Here is a 21792-nt window from a genome sequence, read left to right as displayed (position 1 = left end):
CTTTTTGTACATCCAATTCTTGTCCTGATTGCTCTGCAGGTTTGTCGGTATTCTGTTATCCTGTAGTCATGGTGCAGAATTTTGGTTCTGAAGAAAGTAGATTTACTTGCCCTATACTAAGCTGACTTGTCAGCCCTGTTAGCTGTGTGAGGCCTTGTGTTCACGCTTCCCGCTGCCCAGCCAAGCCTTGGGAGTGTAAACCAAGATTCTCATGAATAAAAGAGTGCAGAGGCCCTCCGGTTGCTTGCTGCTGTCTGTGCATCCTGAATCCAGTTATCCCCACCACTAGATCTGCAGCCCCAGGAGTGGTTGTTTAGAGCCTCATTGATTGAAACCAGCCAGATGTTTGGAAATTGAGATGCTTGCCCATGCTGCCACAAAGGAGCCTCCAGAATGTGAATTCCTGATGGTCGTTAGGGGAGGGGGGAGAGAGAGGGGAGGGGCCCATAAAATGAGCAAACAGCACCGAGATGGTTTTAGGTGTCTCACTTCAGCGCCTGGGTTGGTAGCTGAGCATACCTGAATTGAGTTTTAAGCGTTAGTAATGAATTTAACGCTCCCTTTTGGGAGATGACAGTTTCAGCTTTCAGTTTAGTGGAGACAGTATTATTTTCAAATGAAAAGTGGAGAATTGGAGAAACAGGGGTGCTTAGCTTCGAGAATGGAGCTGTTTGTGATAATGATGACTTGAGGAAATAGCACCTTGTAGTGGAGAGAGGCTGGGAATGAGGGTTCAGAACCCTAGGTCAGTCACTGGCCAGCCATGTGACCTTGAGAAGTTCCTTTCCTAAACTCCCTTTTCCCCTTGGTGACATAGGAATTACACATTTATCTTAAATACTTGTGAATACAAAAGTTTCTCTTATTTCTATGGTTGTATTCTAAAGTCAACATAAAGGGGAGAAGGATAAGAAAAAAATAAATAAGGTGGAATTTAATCTACCAAGCAGTTATCAATCACTCTTTTTACAAATATCGGGCTGTTGGATGCAGTTTGCCCCTGAGCATCATGCCTGCCCGTATTTACAGACACGTCTTCCACATCGTTGTTTTCCTGGAACATCCAGGTTCCCAATCTGGTTGCGTCCTCTGCATAACAACAAAAAACTTGAGTTGATCCAGATTCAAATCCCAACTGTATTATTTTCGTGAACTGTGTAGCTGCAGGCAGTTTTCTTAACCATTCTGAGGCTCAGTTATTTCATCTATAAAGGGGGACAGTGGTATTTATCTAACAGAGATGTTGTGAGGATTAAATGGGGCCATATTTATAAAGGACTCATTTCAGAGGCACTGATAAACACTCAAAAGATGGTTGCTATTAGAGTCGCATTATTATGACTGCTACATTTCAAATATCTGTATCTGTTATTCTGATCAAATATCTAGATTATATGATGCTGGGACTTCACTGGAAACCAGTGGTTACGACTTCACCTGCCAATGCAGGGGGTGATGGTTCAACCCCTAGTCTGGGAATTAACAGCCTTCAAACCTCGAGGCCAAAACACCAAAACATAAAACAGAAGCAATATTGCAACAAATTTAAGAAGACTCAAAAAATAAAAGTATCAAAAAATATTTTAAAAAAAGAACAAAATCTTTAAAAAAAATATGATGCATTTTGTTTTTAATATATTATATGGTGTCATGAACCAATATTTAATTAAAAATATTCAAGGACTTCCCTGGCAGACCAGTGGTTAAGACTCCATGGTTCTACTGCAAGGGGCTCAGGTTCGATCCCTGGTTGGGGAATTAAGATCCCATGTGCTTTGTGGTGTGGAAAAAAAAAAGAATTGTACTTGCATAGCACCTACAATCCACATGTACTCCTACCACGCAGTCTGGGGGCGACAATCACATAAAGAAGCAGAACATAAGCCTAGATGCAGTAGCAAGGAGATTTATAAACCCCCACATCGAGGGAAAGCAGATGGGGTTAACAGTGATAGATCTGAAACCGTGGAAGAGCCATGATTAAAGTTCTAAGGCTTTTTCCTGATGCCAGTCTTGTTGTTGAATCACTGAGTTGTGTTTGACTCTTTGCAACCCTCTGGCCTGCAGCATGCCAGGCTTCCCTGCCCTTCACTATCTCCTGGAGTTTGCTCAGATTCATGTCCATTGTCAGTGGTGCCATCTAACCATCTCATCCCTTCCACCCCCTTCTACTCCTATCCTCAGTCTTTCCCAGGATCAGGGTCTTTTCCAATGAGTCAGCTCTTCTTAACAGATGGCCAAAATATTGGAGCTTCAGCTTGGTTTCATTTGGGATAATTTTTCTATAAAGTTAACTTTGTGATAGTAACATTAAAATTTTTTTAAAGAGAAACGGGGAAAAGAAAAGAAGCAGAACATGTTACCATTAGGTGGACTGAGCCTCAGAGATATTAAGTGACCCATGGAATCTTGGACCACAAGTCAGATGCAGCTTAAGAACCTGAAGGCTGAAAATGCCTCCTGGTTTAGCCAATAAGCAGAGGGAACAGTCATGACTTAAAATTTTGTCAACCAAAGCCAGATGTGATGCTGTCCTACTTTTTCTGTATCTTTTTCCCCCATGTTCTCAGCTCATGTCCAGCCTAAGCCTCAGTGTTCGGAATACTTGGAGATCCCACAACACACTCTGCTCTTCCATCCCTCCAAACTCTTCCCAGGCTGTTACCCCAGCCCAGGAAGGATTTTCACAGGCATCTGGGCTGTAGCCCATCTAGCCAGCTCCTCCCTGTGACTCTACGGGCTGTCGTCAGTCCACTTCATTCATAGTTATCATGTTACACGGATAATGATAAGAATAAAGCAGAATGTTTTCTGACCTCTTTCATTTCAGTCGCTCAGTCGTGTCCGACTCTTCGAGAACGCATGGACTGCAGCTCGCCAGGCCTCCCTGTCCATCACCAACTCAGAGTCATATAAATTATAATTCTTAAGTTCCTATGAGGCAGGTAATTATTAGCATCCTTCTTCTATAGGCAAGCAAACAGGATTGCAGATGTGGGAGAAATCTGCTATGGTCACATAGATGGTCCACAGACCATTCATTTGCATAAACTGACTTTCAAAAGAGGGAAGACCCTGTGAGAGTCATTTTTAAGCCTTAGATGCTGAGTACCATGGAGGCGTTACATTCAATAAAGGCTGAATGCAGACCAAGGCTGTTGCTGATGTTTTGCTGTTTATCTAGTCTCAGTCAGACCTTCCCTCTCCCCACACTAACTGCATCTCCAGCATGTCCTATTCACCACATTCAATAAGCAAAGCCTTTCTAAGGACCAGCTGTATCTTACCCTTCACCAGTACAACCAAGTAAAAAGAAAAACCTTCCCTAATACACAGTGCCCAGTGAGGGATGGCTGATGCTCAGCCCTGTGGGTTTGAGACACAGATCTGAATTATAATCCAAGCTCTGTCCTTTACCACAATCTTTTAAACACTTATGCTTCATATACATCATCACTTCAGGTCCACGTGCCAAAGAGCAGAGATAAGTTTTATTCCTGAGGATCAAAGTGGTTCAGTGACCTGCTAAAAATCAGCTGGTAGGTAAGCAGAGCTGGAATTCAAATCCAGGTCTGAGATTCTAAAGCCCTCATCTTAACTGCCATACTACATACCTCTGGGACCACTCTAAAGATCCAAACACAAATAAATCCTGTTAAAGAGCAATGCAGGAGACCTGGGTTCGATCCCTGGCTTGGAAAGTCCCCCTGAGGAATTTCATGGACAGAGGAGCCTGGTGAGCTACAGTTCATGAGGTTGCAAAGAGTCAGACACAACTGAGCGACTAACATAAACACAAGGAGCTTTAGAAAAGAATGAAAATAAGGAAATCAGTCATAATTTTTCATGGATACTAGATCTATATGGCAGAAAAATTCGAGATCAAAACATCTATCAGCTTCAATTAGCCCCATGTTGAAACTGAGGTTCAGAAAGTAGACATGATTTTCCCAACCTCAAGCAGTTTTTTAGCTGCATATATAATAGGAGAACCAGATGTGCTGGACTTCTTTAACTTATTTACCTTCAAGTCTTCCACTATTAAATTAATATTCTGAAATTGCTCAATGGGCTAGCCAAAGGTGAAATCAGAAATGGAAGAACTACTTAATGGAGGAAGTCTTCATGGTTTACCCAAGTTTATCTAATAATATAAATTTCTGAAATTCCCTTGGTAATTCTCACATTATATTAAGCACTTTAGGAAATAAATAAATGCAAAGCATAGCCCTTACCCTCAAAAAGCTTATACTTTGTTGGGAGAGGGAAGATTTAAGCATGAAATATTACAGACACCACTATTAAAACACCATACAATTATGGTAGTTGAAATAGCTCTCAGATACAATTCCACAAAGTCTTGTTTGGATGCAGACAAAATCCAGCAGAGACAAAAATCAGAATATGGTAATCAATAAAATTTTCATTAAAAAGGAGAGATAGAGATCAGCACTGAAGTATAAGGATCATTTCTTTTGGCTGGAAAGGAAACAGGTTTCAAAGTTAGAAAGAAATAGAAAGAGAGAGGTGGTATTTCCTGCCATAAAATTCTTTGCACTGGAAGAATGAGAGTTTACCTTAGTTAAGACTTCCTAGTTGCAAGGAAGGGAAGAACTATTTGTGTTACCTCAAGGAAAAGGGTTTTATTCTAGGGGGTACATATAAATGTAATGAATAAAATAATAATAGTAAAAAGGCACAAAATTATCAAGCTATGTTTCAGGAATTATGCAACAAGCTGGATCTGCAATCCCACAGGATCAGTGGTACTATTAGTTTCCACTACATTTCACTTGTGGGGAAACCTGAGGCCCAGAAAATTTAAATGAGTTACCCAAGGTCCCACAGCAATTTAAGTTTGAGCCGACTCATTGGAAAAGACCCTGATGCTGGGAAAGATTGAAGGCAGGAGGAGAAGGGGAAGACAAAGGATGAGATGGTTGGATGGCATCACCGAATCAATGGACTTGAGTGTAAACAAACTCCAGGAGATGGTGAGGGACAGGGAAGCCTGGCATGCTGCAGTCCATGGGGTCGCAAAGTCAAACACGACTTAGCAACTGAACAAGTGTAACTTCAGTCTTCACGTCTAAATCTGTGCACTAAATGATCTTGAAATGGGCTCTAAAGTAATTCTGTGTGCGTTTGTGCGCACATATATACTCACTCATGCATGTGTCTCAAGATTCTCACAAAGTGTCAATCATAACACCTCTCCTGGCTTTTTCCAGTCTCTTCTGTTGGACCCATCTACTGCCAGCTCTGCCGTAATGTCAGTGTATTTGGAAACCACACCCTCTGCCTCAATCCTGAACTGACCTCCTGGTTTTTGGGTTCAGCTTCCAAGTGAGTCAGTTCTGTCCATCATTTTCCTATTCATCAGTTCCCTCATGCAGGTTCAAGGTCACTGGCCTCCTGATCTACTTTCCAGTGGGATGCTCAGCCTTGTCGTCAGTAGGTTGCGGCTTGGATATAGAAGTCACATGTTCCACTGCCAATCTAACCAGCGCTTGGGACACAGCATCATCCTGTTAAGGGATGAGGTCAACGGTGTAGGTAACCACCTTCAATAAAGTATTTGTTTTCACTTACTAGAGTTCTCTTTTGTTCCAAAGCAGGATTTTAGAGATGGAAGCATCTTGGATCCATTCCCATTTTACATATGAACATATTAAGGTCAAAGAAGACAGCCTGTAGCCTCAACCCCAGATCAGCACACAAATTACAGAAAAAGCTGAGAGCAGAAGTCTAGTGTCTTTCTCCTACAACCCAGCTCCCTTTTCCTCATGGCACTTGGAAATCTAAAGTCCACATTAGAGACTCCCCTGGTGGCCCAGTGATTAAGACTTTGCCTTCCAATGCAGGGGGTGTGGGTTCGATCCCTGGCCGGGGAGCTAAGATCCTCTCAGTCAAAAAAAACAAAACATAAAACAGAAGCAATATTGTAACAAATTCAATATTTTTAAATGGTCACTGTTTTTAAAAAAAATCTTTTAAAAATTAAAAAACAAAATGCCCATTAAAGTACAAAAACCTCAAAAAGGACTTTTGTCTCATGGCTCCACTTTTCCCGGGGCATCATGTGACTTTGAAGGAGCTAGGGGTCAAAAGAGCTGTTTGATTCTAATTGTCTCAATAAATTTTAAAGATGTTATTACATTGCAGTCATTAAGAACTGGTAAGAGTAGATGCAATATGATAAGATCAAGGCCATGAAGCTTAATTGTCCTTAGCTGATTGTCACCCTCATTTTTTTTTTCTTTCTTTTTTTTTCTTTCTTAAGAAAGAACAATGCTTCCCAGGACTCTAAAGCATCTGGATCCAACAGCACTTTATATTTCCTGCCATAAAATTCCTGGACTGGGGCAGCTGCCAGCTAAAGTGAAGACTGCACAAATAAACACAGGAGTTCTGATCCCTACAACATAGCCAGGCCGGCCGGCCAGCCTGAGAGATAGGAATAGATTTCTGTGCAAAGAAATGTGACCTTTTACACACTTTGAAATACTCTCTGTGTTCTTATTATTATCTGACATCTTTCTTTCCCTTTCTTCCTCCCTTCCTTCCCTCTTTCCTTTCTTTGGAGCAGAGTTAAAAGAAAAATACTTGATCGTAAAAATCATCACCTATAGTTGACAGTGGAATTTTGTGAACCTAGGACTCCACTTGATGAATAAAGCATCTTAAAACAACGCCATATATATAATGCCTACTATATACAAGAACTGGATCTGGTCCTTTACTGAAGTCATCTTCCTTAATTCTACCTCACAAGGTGGTCATGACTCTTCCTATGATACAGAGGAGGACACTGCATCTTAGAAAAGTTCTTAAATTATTTCCATCTATCATATGGCTATGGAATGGTAGGATCTATTTTGCATCAGAAATGAAGGATCCATTTAATGATCCATGGATTGATTTTTCAAACCCCAAAAATATCCACAAAGGCAAATTTCAGTGTTGGCAAAATCTTCTTAAGTTCAAAGGTTCCAGGAAGGATAGATCCATGATCTATTCCGATCTTTCCTACGTTTATTATGAAACAGCAAATCTCTCCTCATGAATGTTAAACCAAATGTGTGTGTGTGTGCTCAGTTGTGTCCGACTCCTTGTGACCCCATGGACTGTAGCCCCCCAAGCTCCTCTGTCTATGGAATTTTCCAGGCAAGAATACTGGAGTGGGTTGCCATTTCCTTCTCCAGGGGATCTTCCCAACCCAGGGATCGAACTTGTGTCTCCTGCATTGGTAGGTGGATTCTTTACTGCTACACCACCTGGGTTCTATTTTCCCCCAAATCCTATACCCTCTTTGTAACCCATCATGAGTCAACATTTGTCATTCCAAGTTCAGTGCATTTTGCTGACAGTGCTATTGCTGTGTCTCTTGGCTCCATGACAATTCAAGTATCAGTAGAAGTGGGAAGAAGGGTTTCTGATATGATCACGGCAATGGCCCAGGTCTCCTTTTGTACTCCAAGGATTTCCACACACCCTGTGCTTTGGTGAAGCAAGCTACCTAAATGTTACATAGCAGGGCAACTCTTTTGTAACAAGACATTAAGGAAAATATCTGCCATATTGTAATATAACAATACAAAGCAGTAAGCAGGGACAACAAAATAAAAAACAAATGGAGAGTCTATCCATTATGCAAATACATGGTCATTCAAAGTCATTCAAAGTTATTATTCCTTACTGGAGATAAATCAGATACTAAAAGCAGAGATTTCCAAATTCTCTGGTCTCATATGATATTAAACTATATATATATATATGTTTCTGGCAGCATCAAGCCCCAACAAGCTTAACTTAAGAACCCTTTACAGAGGGTAGTAGGAGTCAAGGAAAATCAAGCCACAGGCAGAGCCATGTAATAGTACATGTCTGAGGGGCAATGACCAAAGTCTGAGGCAGAAATGAGAGGTAAAGACTGGCTGGGGTGGGCAGAATGTAGGGGAGAGAGACAGGAAGCTTACCAGGGAGGCTCGGAAAACATGCTGGGGCAAAAATACCCCATCTGAAAACCTCTGAGGCTGGACCATGCCACTAGTGTCTTGGTTCTTAAGTCAGCATCCTGATGAACATGCATAATTGTCTGCTTTGTTGTATGCTTCCTCTCCAAAGACTGGAATCCTCTAAGACAAGAACTATTTCTGTTTGCTTCTGTGTTGCCAGCACCCATAGGGTACATAGGACCCTATGTAAGAGCAGTGTAGCTGCTCTTACACTGTTGGTGGGAATGCAAACTAGTACAGCCACTATGGAGAACAGTGTGGAGATTCCTTAAAAAACTGGAAATAGAATTGCCATGTGACCCAGCAATCCCACTCCTGGGCGTACACACCAAGGAAACTAGATCTGAAAGAGACACGTGCACCCCAACGTTCATAGCAGCACTGTTTATAATTGTCAGGACATGGAAGCAACCTAGATGCCCACCAGCAGATGAATGGATAAGGAAGCTATGGTACATATACACAATGGAATATTACTCAGCCATTAAAAGGAATTCATTTGAATCAGTTCTAATGAGATGGATGAAACTGGAGCCCATTATACAGAGTGAAGTAAGCCAGAAAGATAAAGACCAATACAGTATACTAATGCATATATAGGGAAAGACCAATATAGTATACTAACGCATATATAGGGTACTTAAAAAGATGGTAACGATAACCCTACATGCAAAACAGAAAAAGAGACACAGATATACAGAACAGACTTTTGGACTCTGTGGGAGAAGGCGAGGGTAGGATGATATGAGAGAATAGCATTGAAACAAGTATACTATCAAGGGTGAAACAGATCACCAGCCCAGGTTGGGTGCATGAGACAAGTGCTCAGGGCTGGTGCACTGGGAAGACCCAGAGGGGTCGGATGGGGAGGGAAGCGGGAGGGGTGATTGGGATGGGGAACACATGTAAACCCATGGCTGATTCATGTCAATGTATGGCAAAAACCACTACAATATTGTAAAGTAATTAGCCTCCAACTGATAAAAATAAATGAAGAAAAAAGAGATAAATACTGAAAAAAAAATATTAGGAAAGAAATACAGAGCTTTGGGCTCCACCACACCCTAGAATGCCTGGGATCCAGAAAGAGACATTCTCTGTGTCTCTCAAGTAGTTATCTAAATGAGACTATTTTAAAATGGATAACTATTGGGAAGCTGCATATATATATATATATATATATGTATGTATGTATATGTATATATGTATATATAAAATTATGATGGATCTGCATTGATGTACACCAGAGACCACCACAACATTGTAAAGCAATTATCCTCCAATTTTAAAAAAATGAGAATATTTAATGCAAAGTCTATCCCTGGCAGCATCATCTCCTTGAGCAATGCCTTTTCCCCAAAGAAACTAACTTGACCAGCCCAACAATTTGGTGCTTCTCAAATATAATGTACCACACTTTGTGCAAGACATTGTCTTTGAGAAATAGAGTCAATATGGGCTGATTACATCATGTTCCCAAATTAGCAGTCTAGGTAGTACTCCTGCCACAGCTATGGGAGCCCCCTTCAGACTGAAGGTCTGGGGGTTAAAAAAAAAAAAAAAAAGCCTTGTGGCTGAAATAAAAGTGTCTACAAAATTTGCTGCAGTTGCACCAAGGAAATATATTTCATATTCTTCTCTCGATTAGCATTCTAATGGTTTCTGACTCAGGTCTAACAGCTTGGAGAGAATATTACAGGCAATTGTGTAAATAATACAGGTTTTTTTTTCAGTGTGTTCAAATGTATAATTAAATGGATAATGTTACAGCTCCCCAAACCCACTAAGGCCTGCTGCCTAAATGGAGAGCTTTGGAAATTTCATCCCAATACATGGTTACATGATACATTGCTTTTATGGCCCGCTGGGCAAATGACTAGTGGTTTGGAAAGGGTCTGAATGCATATTTATAGTAGAGAACACAATGATATTCAGAGGGCCAGTAAAATCGTTCTAGTAAATAACATGAATTATACAAAAGCATCTCTTTATGTATCTGAACTTTTCGGATGCAGGATGCGTGTCAGCACAGACACACTTCGGCTCCTTAATGTTTGAAGGTAACTCTGGCTCCAAATTCTATGCAATCAGAGGTCAGGGTTAACCAGATTGGAAGGAGAAATTCTATTTTCTGAAGTCCTTCTGCTACGGTCAATGTCTTCCAGAATTCTCAGGGGATGTAGCTTCCATTATCAGTAAAACAGGCTCAGTCTTGAACCCAAGAGTGTGTGTCTGTGTGCACCCTTTTGCTCATGTCTCACAGAAACCTACAACAACGAGGACAAATCAGTGAGACTTTCATTTGCGACTCTGAAGGTCACGTGTGAGAATGGGGCTGTGTGTGTGAACTGTGCTCAGCACAGAAGCCAAAGCTTTGACACTAACCCTTCTATACCAGCCAGGCGTGCAACCTCAGAGAAGCTTCCTCACCTCTCTGAACCTCAGCTTCTTAATCAACAAACAGAATATAATTCCATCTTCTCTCCCCACCTCACAATTTTATTACAATGATTGAATGAGGTAATATACTTGAACGCAGATGACTCCTAATGAGCAACATCAGCCCATGGTAAGCAACTTATGAAATAAGAGTGTTTTATTCATGACCTCACTTATTCGACAAATACTTTGGACACAATAATAGGTGAAGAGTCAATGGACATGAGTTTGAGCAAACTCCAGTAGATGGTAGAGGAGAGGGAAGCCTGGCATGCTGCAGTCCACAGGGTCACAAAGAGGCAGACGTGACAGAGTGACTGAGCACCCACCGCCGCCACCACCATAGGTGAAGGGGTGTACTAGGATGTGGGGATAAAACAGGAGCAAAGCGGTCAGTTTCTACCTTCCAGGAGAAGTTTACAGTCTAGTGGAAAAGAAAAATAATTAAATACAATGCAACATGTCTTATGGGCTTTCCTGGTGGGCCTACCAAGCAAGAGTTGAGGGTTTGATCTCTGGGTCGGGAAGATCCCCTGGAGGAGGAAATGGCAACCCACTCCAGTGTTCTTGCCTGGAGAATCCCATGGACAGAGGAGCCTGGCAGGCATAGTCCATGGGCTCACAAGGAGTCGGACTTGATTTAGTGACTAAACAACAGCAACAAGTGTTATAATTGGGGAACTCTGTAATTTTTTCAAGGCAGTCTTGGCTATAAATGAAGTATCTATTTCAGTCCTGGGGATGAGGGTGAGGCTGATATTGGGGATTGGTAAGGAAAGTTTGAAGGAAGTTATGATAGATCAATGGGCAGCAGGTTTTTTACCTTAGAAGGGAAAGGAATGGACAGAGGAGGGTGTTTGAGCTGAGATGTGAGCATGTGGAAGGTTTGGGCAAAGGAAAGCTGCAGGCTGGCTGCCAGGAGAGGAGCAGATATGACAGGCAGACAGTGGAAATCCTGGGAGACGTGAGGACAGGGACATCCCTCAGCAGTGCTCCTGGGTCTCCAGGGGGCGGGCATAGCCTGCAAACCCTCTTTCCCTTACCACCCTTGAGAACTTTTCTCCGGGACAACTGCAGGCTCCCTTCTCGAAGCCTGGGGGTCTGCAGCTGCCTCTCATCAGCTGGGCAACATGACCCTTCCTGGGAAATGCCCCCTCCACAGGCTTTTCAGAGGTTAGAGAAGGTCCCATTTCAAACACACTTGAAGTGTAACATAAGAAGTACCCCCACCTGGGTAAAGGAGAGCCACAACACCACGCATTTCCTAGATTAATCCCTAGGTCTTTTTCAAACTGAGAGCACTGCCCATTAGTGGGTCTGGAAATCGAAGTAGAGGGCTTTGATCAGCAGTACTTTAAGTACGATATAGAACAGACTGGGATAGAATAGGATGAAATAGAATAGAATAGAAAAGAATGGAAAAATAGAGCGTTCAGTTTTAGAAGAGGGCATTATATCATGAGATACTTAATTCCAATTATACACATTTGTATGCATGTGTGCACTTGTAAGGCACAATGTATTTCTTGCTGTGAGTCTCTGTCACAAAAATTTAGAAAACACTGCTTTAGCTGAAAGAGAATGTGAAGCATGCCCAGTCGGTTACTGATGAACACTGTTAATAGATGCTTCACACCAAAAAAAAAAAAAAAAGTGAAGCTAACAAGCTTTTCTTCTAAAAACCAACTAAAGTGTATTGTTTAAGAATGCAAACACCTAAATGTATGTATATAATTAAAATTGATATTATACTATAAGAAATGAGGTGCCCTCTCAGGGAATAAACACAAACTGCCTAAGATCCTTGGCTGTGTGACACAGGAAGCCACAGGAGGCAATGGCGAGGGTATGAACAGGCTCTATATGTATGACGATCACAGGTCTGAACATGCTTGAACGTGATTTGGTGTTTATTATTGATCAAACATTTATGTTCTATAGAATGACTATAACCTCTATTAGCACCTTAGCATTTTTTAAAGTTTCTGAGGCCAAACAAGTATGGGAAATTCTACCACGGTTATTTTATATTTAGGAAGGACCCAAGTGAATACTGAACCAACTCATTTTTAGGTGAGGTTGACACCTTGGGCAGTGACATGCCTTGCTAAATAATAACAAAACAGCTATTGGGTGTTGAGAAAATACCATATGCCTGTTGTTTTACTGACATGATCTTATTTAATTTTCACAGGATCTTCACAAGATAGATGGTATTGTCTTCAAATTACAGATGGGAAAAGATTAGACCTTGGGAGATAAAATTATTAAAATAACAAAAAAAGAAGGCATTTTTCCATATGCACAATTAATAAAGGGTGGAATGGGGACCCTCAGCCCAGGTTTGTGAAATGCCAAGCCTATGATCTGGGGCTGGGAGGGGGGTCCCATTCCTCCTTAACCCATTGCCACAGAGCAGCGTACATCTTTCCTGCTTCACCCTGGTCTTTCTCTCTGCCCCATATTCATTATTCATTATAGGAAAAGGACATTTACATGAGGAAAGTCTAAAATCCATTGAACATTGTTTTTTTAACCAAAAGTAGGGTCATGTTCAGTCGTGTCCTACTCTTTGCAACCCCATGGGCTATAGCCCACCAGGCTCCTCCATCCATGGAATTTTCTAGGCAAGAGTACTGGAGTGGGTTGCCATTTCCTTCATGTTATCGACAAGATCGCATAGCCCTTGCTCTCGTATTCTTCGTTCTATTAAAGGCTGTGAGTGGACTTCCATGGCCATCCAGTGGTTAAGAATCCCCCGGCCAATGCAGGAGACATGGAGTTAATCCCCGGTCCAGGAAGATTCCACATGCCATGGAGCAACTAAGCCCATGTGCCACAACTACTGAAGTCTGTGTGCCAGAGACTGTGCCCCACAACGAGAGAAGCCCATACACCACAACTAGAGAGTAGCCCCCGCTTGCTGCAGCTAGAGAAAGCCCATACACAGCAATGAAGACCCAGCTAGCCAAAAGTAAAATCGATGGATAACATTAAATTGTAAAAGGCTATAGTGAATGCGAAAACTGCTCAGTCATGTCCAACTCTTTGCAACCCCATGGACTATACAGTCCATGGGATTCTCCAGCCCAGAATACAGGAGTGGGTAGCCTTTTCCTTCTGCAGGGGGTCTTCCCAACCCAGGGACCAAACCCAGGTCTCCTGCATTGCAGGTGGCTTCCGTGATGGCTTAGAGGGTAAAGTGTCTGCCTGCAATGCAGAAGACCCGGGTTCGATCCCTGGATTGGGAAGATCCCCTGGAGAAGGAAATGGCAACCCATTCCAGTACTCTTGCCTGGAAAATTCCATGGATGGAGAAGCCTGGTAGGCTACAGTCCATGGAGTCACAAAGAATCAGACATAACCGAGTGACTTCACTTTCACTTTCTTTACCAGCTGAGCCACAAGGGAAGCCCAAGAATCCTGGAGTGAGTAACCCATCCCTTCTCAGCAGATCTTCCTGACCCAGGAATCAAACTGGGGTCTCCTGCATTATAGGCGGATTCTTTACCAGCTGGGCTATCCAGAGAAGCCCATAAAAAGGCTATAGCCATTTAAAAAAAAAAAAGAATATGAGTATAAACCATGCCATAGTTCCTCCATGAGGGCTAACTAACAGCACACAGACCCTATTTTCAGATCTAAGTGCTCTCAAGGCAGATTCTAAAGTTAATTTCAGACAATAAAATAGGAAGCCCAGTTCAGGGGTTATCAGTCACAAATTTTACTGAAAAGCCTTGACTATTCAGAGTGATGAAGCTGCTTTCATCAAGCAGACTGTTACATTCCCTTTTACCTCTGTGGAACTATGTATTCTCTACCAGTCAGAAGGCAGGACCAGAGCAGTAAGGATGCCCCAAATATCCAAAAAACATCTTCGATGATCATCCTGAGATTTTATAACCTGTCAGCGTTAGGAACACTCCCAGCACACACCCTAGTCTTAGTGAACTAGCTTTGAGCCAATATCCTTGGAGATTCAAAACATTCTAGAGACATTAGATCATTTAAAGAGATCAAAACTACATATAATCTTAAATTATGTTGCTTTTCTTAATATATCTTTTTGAAAAAATACATGTCCACAGGTTACAACCAGGTGGGAACAGACATATACCACAACAGAGCATATACCACAATCTGCTTATGTTACAGACACAAAATTGAGGTTATAAGTGGGATATGACTGGAAAAGCATCACCAGGTTTTAACATTTCAGTTCTTGGGTCTCTTTACTTTCGTCACTCTGGTGTATTTGGCTTTGTTGTAGACTTGTTTGAATACAATTCACTTCTTGCAAAATCCAGCTTATGCCTCAGAGAAACAGGGTAGGTGGCTGGGTAAAATAAGAATAAGATGTGAACCTTTAGTCCAGCAAGTTATATCATTCAAAGACTTCCTGAAGACATGAAGACTGAAGGTAGTAAAGTGTCCTAAGTGTATTACCTACCAAAACATAATGTTCTGGAAGAATTTGTACATTTTTAGTCCATTTCAAAAGAAGCCCCCAAGCAAGAACAGAATAGGAACAAAAGGAGGCTGAAGCAAGGATGAAATAAAATGCTGTTTAAATAAATAGGACTTGATTCTAATTAAACCTCTATAAGATGGCCCAATTCAAATTCTCCCAGGGCAGTCTGTAGCCTTCTGCATAGCAGGCTACTCCAGGGAGGCCAAGGGTATTATTTATGGGGCCTCTACGCTCCCATAGGGTTTCCCCGGTGGCTCAGAGGGTAAAGCGTCAGCCTGCAATGCGGGAGACCCAGGTTCAATCCCAGGGTCAGGAAGATTCCCTGGAGAAGGAAATGGCAACCCACTTCAGTGCTCTTGCCTGGAAAATCCCATGGACAGAGAGATCTGGTAGGCTACAATCCATAATACTGAGAAGAGGGTATTTTAAAAAAAAGAACAAAAGAAAGGAGAAAGATCATATGGAGGGAGCATTGCTGTGTTTCCTAAATATTTTGATACAGTAAGTCTGCTCCATAAGAATGAGTTCCCTTCTGAGCAGGCATAAGTCCAATTTACATGTAAGTCCAACAAAGTTAGCCTAGGTACCCCATTAACACAATCGACTATCAATCACCACTTTTATGATTACTTCCAGACATCCCAAGCTTGAAATAAAGACACTGTACTGCCATACTCTATACATACTGTACTGCAAAGTACACAAAAGCATAACCACTCATAGAGGATGAACACCCATAACAATATAGGCCAGGCATGTGAACTAACTTACATGATTGGATATGCAATTGCAGTTTCACATCTTTGAAAGTTTGAGCTTGAAGCTTCTTATGTAGGAGACTTACTATAATCCAAATTACTATCTCACTCTTCAGTGTATATGTAGGAGATAAACTCCCTAAAACATGAGATGTTAAAATCCACAATCTGTTCATAATACCATAGGGACAATAATTTTGCAACAAGTTAAAATAAAACCTACGCCCACTGGCTTGTGTTCTCCCAGTGTGATGTTCAAAGGTCTGCTCTCCAACCCTTTTTTCCTCAGCTGCCTTCAAGAGCCTGTACATGCACCTTCCTGACATCCTCCTCATTCTGAAACTCCCGAAAGCCCTTGAACCCAGCTAGTCCAGTCTTCCCATTTTACTGATTAGCAAACTGAGCCCCAGAAAAGGACAGGTCAGATAACACGTAACCAGGAGCAGAGCTGGGAGGAGAGAAAAGATTCTGCTTTTCTGTGTTCTCCGCAACTTACTAGTCAACTGCTTAATCAGACTTCATCTTCTTGATATGGAGTTAAGAGCTGGCTCTAAACTGATCCTTTATTTCTAGTGATTCCTGGTGTTTTGAAAGTTTCATATCACTCCAAAAATAGGAACATAATTCTAGATGTGGTTGCCATGGTTCATATAGTGATCAAATTCAGGAGAGAGTATTTAAATAGAAGAAACCTGTGAATGATGGAAACGATTGGCCAGCCATTATACCAAGAAAAAAAGGCATCAGTGTGCTTGACTGATGGAGACCTGTGTTTGTTGGAATAAAGTTTGAAGTGATGTTGGCTGACTGACCATGAGGAAGAAAGTTACCATGACAACTGGCAACAATCACTAGAGTCTTCAAATAAGAAACTGAATTCTACTCCTTCTCCTGCCTCTCTCCCCCCTCCTCTTCCTCCTCCTTTTCAAGAGATTCGTTTCAACTGAAGTATGGTTGGGCCGCAGTTACAGAATGGTGAGCCCTGATTCAGAAAGTTAGGGAAGCAACTGAAGAGTGAATAAATATTTTTACCACTTGGTAAGTTATCGGTTTTATCTTTCTATTTGGAATTTCTGAATGGTCTGGCTCAGTCTGCTGGTCTGTGTCTTTTCTCCTCGGGCCTTGCTTAAACAAAAGAAAACCACAAATAACATTGAGTTCTATGCTCCCAAATAAAGTACACTCACTTCATCCCCCACCTTCCATTAAACGCCCCATAACTGCTCATCTGTGCAATTGTAGCAGGTGTCTTGCAGGCCAAAAATCCCCTAATATTTCAGGTGTTCAAGAATAGAGAGACCAAACCAGAGAAAAATGCAAGGGAGACCCTGCACTTCCCTGTGGCTGGAGAAGTCTGTTAACAGGGGGCTCCACCTGGCAGGAGGCAATGGTTGCTTACCTAGCAGGTGCAAGATCACAGACGTACACACACACTTGCAGAAGCTCTACATATTCCATCTGGCTTGAGCTCCCCCATTCTTGCAATTTCTGTTAATGATCAGATACCCACCTTCTGACTACACTCCAAGAAGGTACAGGGTGGGGACCAAGAAACACATCAGGCTCAGTTCTTTGGTCTCAAGGGCTTTTCACTGCACACGTGTATGCTGGTGTTACCATCAAAGGACTATGGTCTTGTCACCATCAGAAGGTGCACTGAGGCTTGCATTATCGAACAAGATAGCATCAAGTTTTTTTGGTGTCTTTGTTTTAGGTAAATCTCTTATTAGACAGACTTTTATCCCAAAAGAATCATAAACTCTAGAGATAAGAGGCAGGTGCTCACTAACGACCACACAGAATAACCAGAAAAAATACAACTTTGTGACAAATTACAAATAAACACATTCAAAACCTCAAACCATGTGAGAAAATATGACTTCAACATGAAGTAATTAGAGTGCTTTACTTAAAGTATGGAAATCATTGAACTGGAAACTGGCCTTTAACTAGGTTGTTAAACAAGGTTTTTTTCTCATTTTTTAATATTTGGTCCCAATATTTTTGCCTCCTTCCCAAACAAACAAACAAAAAAATTCTTATTCTGACCATTGGGCAAATGAACCAGTCCAGAAAGCCAAGTTTTATATTTATTTTAATGACTGTAGCTTTCAATTTCAAACTGTTTTGTCCCTAATGGACATAATTCTTAAAACACACACACACATACATCCCTTTTTGCTGCACAAGGAGACACCATTTAACTTGCCTGAACACCATCTAGTTTTGACTAATGAGTAAACTGGTTATAAAATACTGGCTTGCTGTTGAAACAAGATCTAAGGCTATTGTTTACTGTGTGTGGTACATGGACACTTCAGGTATAGTATCTATAATCTTTACAGCAATGCTCTTAGATATCTCATTATTCCCATTTTCTGCTGAGTAAACAAGCTCAAGCTCAAAGAGATAGGTTGGGGAGAATTGCAAAACTTGTCGGTGATGGAGCCAGAATCTGGCTACCAACTTTGGTTCTTTCTATCACAACATTAAGAGAAGGAAGGAGGTGAGATGAAGCAGGGTCAGAGGCTCTGGTGGGCTGCTCTCTACACTACCGTTGCTGAGGTTCCGGGTCTGTATAGTGTGAAGATCTGAACATGGTGGTGGCTCTGAAACCCTTGTCCTCAGGACATTTGATACGAGCTCTATTTTTCTTTTTATCCTCTGCTTTTCTCAAAGCTTTCTCATGGCTTGCTAACCCTCCTTGTACATTTGCTCAGTGAAGTGAGAGTCGCTCAGTCGTGTCCAACTGTTTACGAATCCATGGACTATACAGTCCATGGAATTCTCCAGGCCAGAATACTGGAGTGGGTAACCTTTCCCTTCTCCAGGGGATCTTCCCAACTCAGGGATCAAACCCAGGTCTCCACATTGCAGGTGGATTCTTTACCAGCTGAGCCACAAAGGAAGCCCAATATTTGCTCAAAATTAAGTCAAAAGCAGCCTCGTCTTTTACATCTGCTCCATGCAAAATCTGAGCAGGAATCTCTGCACTAGAGCATTGCAGGGCACAAATGGCTCAAAACCATGCACAAGTCACTAACTTAATCATTTAATTTGTGAAAATGCACTCGAAGAAGCTAAAGAGGAGCACCATGTTATTGTATTTTATGACAGTGATGTGGAAAAGGAATATCAGTGTTTATGTAAACTGATTACTTATGTAATGTTGATTTAAGTTGTCAAACAAAAATACATTGTGTAATCTGTCCAAGGTCAAATCGTACTGTTGCCTTCCTCGGAACATGCCAAGAAGTTTTCTGAGATTTTTAGAAACTATAAATCTTCACTGTAAGAAATTCTACCTCAGTCGAGTCATTGATTTCCTTACATACTCTTCTGTTTGCTTTCCTTCTTGTCTTCCTTCCTCTAAGACAAATTTGCTAAAGGAAGTAGTGTTTTAGGGACAACAACAAATCTATTTCAATAACTATTATCATATGTAACTGTGTCTAATATCCTGCATCCCTTTTCGCAACTACAGAAATAAAACAGAAATAAAGATGACACATTATAAGTGTTCTAAAATTAGACAGTGATGATGGTTGCATGACTTTGAATATACTAAACATACTAATTTAAGCACTGAATTGTGCACTTCAGTAGGAAGATTGAATGGTATGTGAATTATATCTCAATAAAATTATTACCAAAACAAACAATTTTTTTTAATCCTTTAATACGGTAGCCCCTTACCTATGTCAATATCAGTATTAAGTCTTTGGAATAAAGGACACCAAAACTGAGGAGTTCCAAAGAAAATGGGAGGAAAAGGAAGGGGGAGAAAAAGAACTTAACACGGACAAATGAGGAGAGAGAACTGAAACTGAGCAGAGCAACCTGATGGGTGGTAACAAAAGTTTAAAGACTTTCCCAGTCCCCAATTTAGGGAAACCCCGTATCCTCAGCCTTGACTCTCCCTTCACCAACATTTACAGCAGGACCTTAGGGCTCCCTGTTGGCTGAAAAACCCCCACTAACTGCACCCCATACTGTTCACAGCAGAATTTTGGAAATTAACTTAATCCGGCCACAGCATTCTGCACTCATATCTACACCCCTAAGAGATCCTCAAGATTAACTCTTCCTTTCATATATCCCATTGTTCTCACCTTCTAAAAGACATTAAAGTGCCAGGCTTCCCTCATCAGCTGATGCTTATCCCCAAATTTAATTTTGAATTGGGTAAAAACTTCGTTTGCATTTCTCCGTGAGATGGTACAGAAAAACCTGAACGAACTTTTTGGCCAATCCAGTATTTCTGTTCATCCAATGTCATATGTGTTGCAAAAGTAAACACCTCAGGTTCCCCCATCTGCCAATAAAACCAGATACTCCAACGCTTTAGATAAATTCTGTGATGTTTTTCCTTCTTGTTTTATTTCTGAAAGTCATGGACAGAGGCTTATTTCTCCAGCTATTGGTCAAAGGAAAGAGAGGCAACACTCAGGAAGGCAGCAGAATGTGTTAAGTAAATAATTTCAGAAAAATTCAGAGAAATGACCTTCTGGAGAACTTCTGTCCCTTAGGAACTCAAGGGGTGATGTAAGCCATGTTTGCAGTCTTACCTGCAGTGCAAGAAATAGGGTGGCTCCAGCGAATTAATGAGCTGCAGAGTCTTATCATGATCCTTTTAAAAGTCTCCTATCGTGCTTGCTTCGGCAGCACATATACTAAAATTGGAACGATACAGAGAAATCGGCATGGGCCCTGCGCAAGGATGATACACAAATTCATGAAGCGTTCCATATTTTTTTCATCGCAGCGCTGTTTATAATAGCCAGGACATGGAAGCAACCTAGATGCCCATCAGCAGACGCATGGATAAGGAAGCTGTGGTACATATACACCATGGAATATTACTCAGCCATTAAAAAGAATTCATTTGAATCAGTTCTAATGAGATGGATGAAACTGGAGCCCATTATACAGAGTGAAGTAAGCCAGAAAGATAAAGACCAATACAGTATACTAACGCATATATATGGAATTTAGAAAGATGGTAACGATAACCCTACATGCAAAACAGAAAAAGAGACTCAGATGTATAGAACAGACTTGTGGACTCTGTGGGAGAAGGCGAGGGTGGGATGTTTCAAGAGAACAGCATTGAAATATGTATATTATCTAGGGTGAAACAGATCACCAGCCCAGGTTGGATGCACGAGACAAGTGCTCGGGGCTGGTGCACTGGGAAGACCCAGAGGGATTGGGTAGAGAGGGAGGCAGGAGGGGGGATCGGGATGGGGAACACATATAAATTCATGGCTGATTCATGTCAATGTATGGCAAAAACCACTACAATATTGTAAAGTAATTAGTCTCCAACTAATAAAAATAAATGGAAAAAAAAATGAAAGTCTTCTATCATGACTATATAGAAAAGCCTATATGCTGGTACCACCCTAGGGATGAACTCTACACTGAGGCCTTTAGTTAAGTTGTGTCTAATAAGCCCTGCTTCCCAATGAGTATCAGTAGCTTGTCTTCATCCTCTCTCCCTCTGGCCCCATTCATCTCGTATTTAACACCATCTCACACTAGAAAAGTAATGCTTAAAATCCTCCAAGCCAGGTTTCAGCAATATGTGAACCATTAACTTCAGATGTTCAAAATGGTTTTGGAAAAGGCAGAGGAACCAGAGATCAAATTACCAACATCCGCTGGATCATTGAAAAGGCAAGAAAATTCCAGAAAAAAACATCTATTTCTGCTTTATTGACTATGCCAAAGCCTTTGACTGTGTGGATCACAACAAACTGGAAAATTCTGAAAGAGATGGGAATACCAGACCACCTGACCTGCTCCTGAGAAATCTGTATGCAAGTTAAGAAGCAACAGTTAGAACTGGACATGGAACAACAGACTGGTTCCAAATTGGGAAAGGAGTACGTCAAGGCTATATACTGTCACCCTGCTTATTTAACTTATATGCAGAGTACATCATGAGAAACGCTGGGCTGGATGTAGCACAAGCTGGAATCAAGATTGCCAGGAGAAATATCAATAACCTCCGATATGCAGATGACACCACCCTTATGGCAGAAAGTGAAGAACAGCTAAAGAGCCTCTTGATGAAAGTGAAAGAGGAGAGTGAAAAAGTTGG

The 21792-nt window shown here is 41.4% G+C and overlaps 1 long non-coding RNA gene and 1 other non-coding gene across 3 annotated transcripts in view; one reads left to right on the top strand and one right to left on the bottom strand.

Annotated features, from left to right (window-relative positions):
* The window catches only part of LOC110125911 (uncharacterized), a 102423-nt gene extending 85920 nt beyond the window's left edge, over nucleotides 1-16503 (bottom strand). For both annotated transcript variants that reach the window (XR_011491346.1, XR_002310227.2), the window contains exon 1: nucleotides 16183-16503. This is a non-coding gene — a long non-coding RNA (uncharacterized lncRNA). The remainder of the gene's footprint in view (nucleotides 1-16182) is intronic.
* A 3832-nt stretch (nucleotides 16504-20335) lies between these two features.
* Nucleotides 20336-20441, top strand: LOC139038557 (U6 spliceosomal RNA). The gene has a single exon (XR_011491597.1). It is a non-coding gene; the product is annotated as a U6 spliceosomal RNA (small nuclear RNA).
* The last annotated feature ends 1351 nt before the right edge of the window (nucleotides 20442-21792 follow it).

This window comes from Odocoileus virginianus, chromosome 15 (assembly GCF_023699985.2).
Source record: "Odocoileus virginianus isolate 20LAN1187 ecotype Illinois chromosome 15, Ovbor_1.2, whole genome shotgun sequence".
Taxonomy (NCBI): domain Eukaryota; kingdom Metazoa; phylum Chordata; class Mammalia; order Artiodactyla; family Cervidae; genus Odocoileus; species Odocoileus virginianus.
This window is presented reverse-complemented; position numbering and strand designations above follow the sequence as displayed.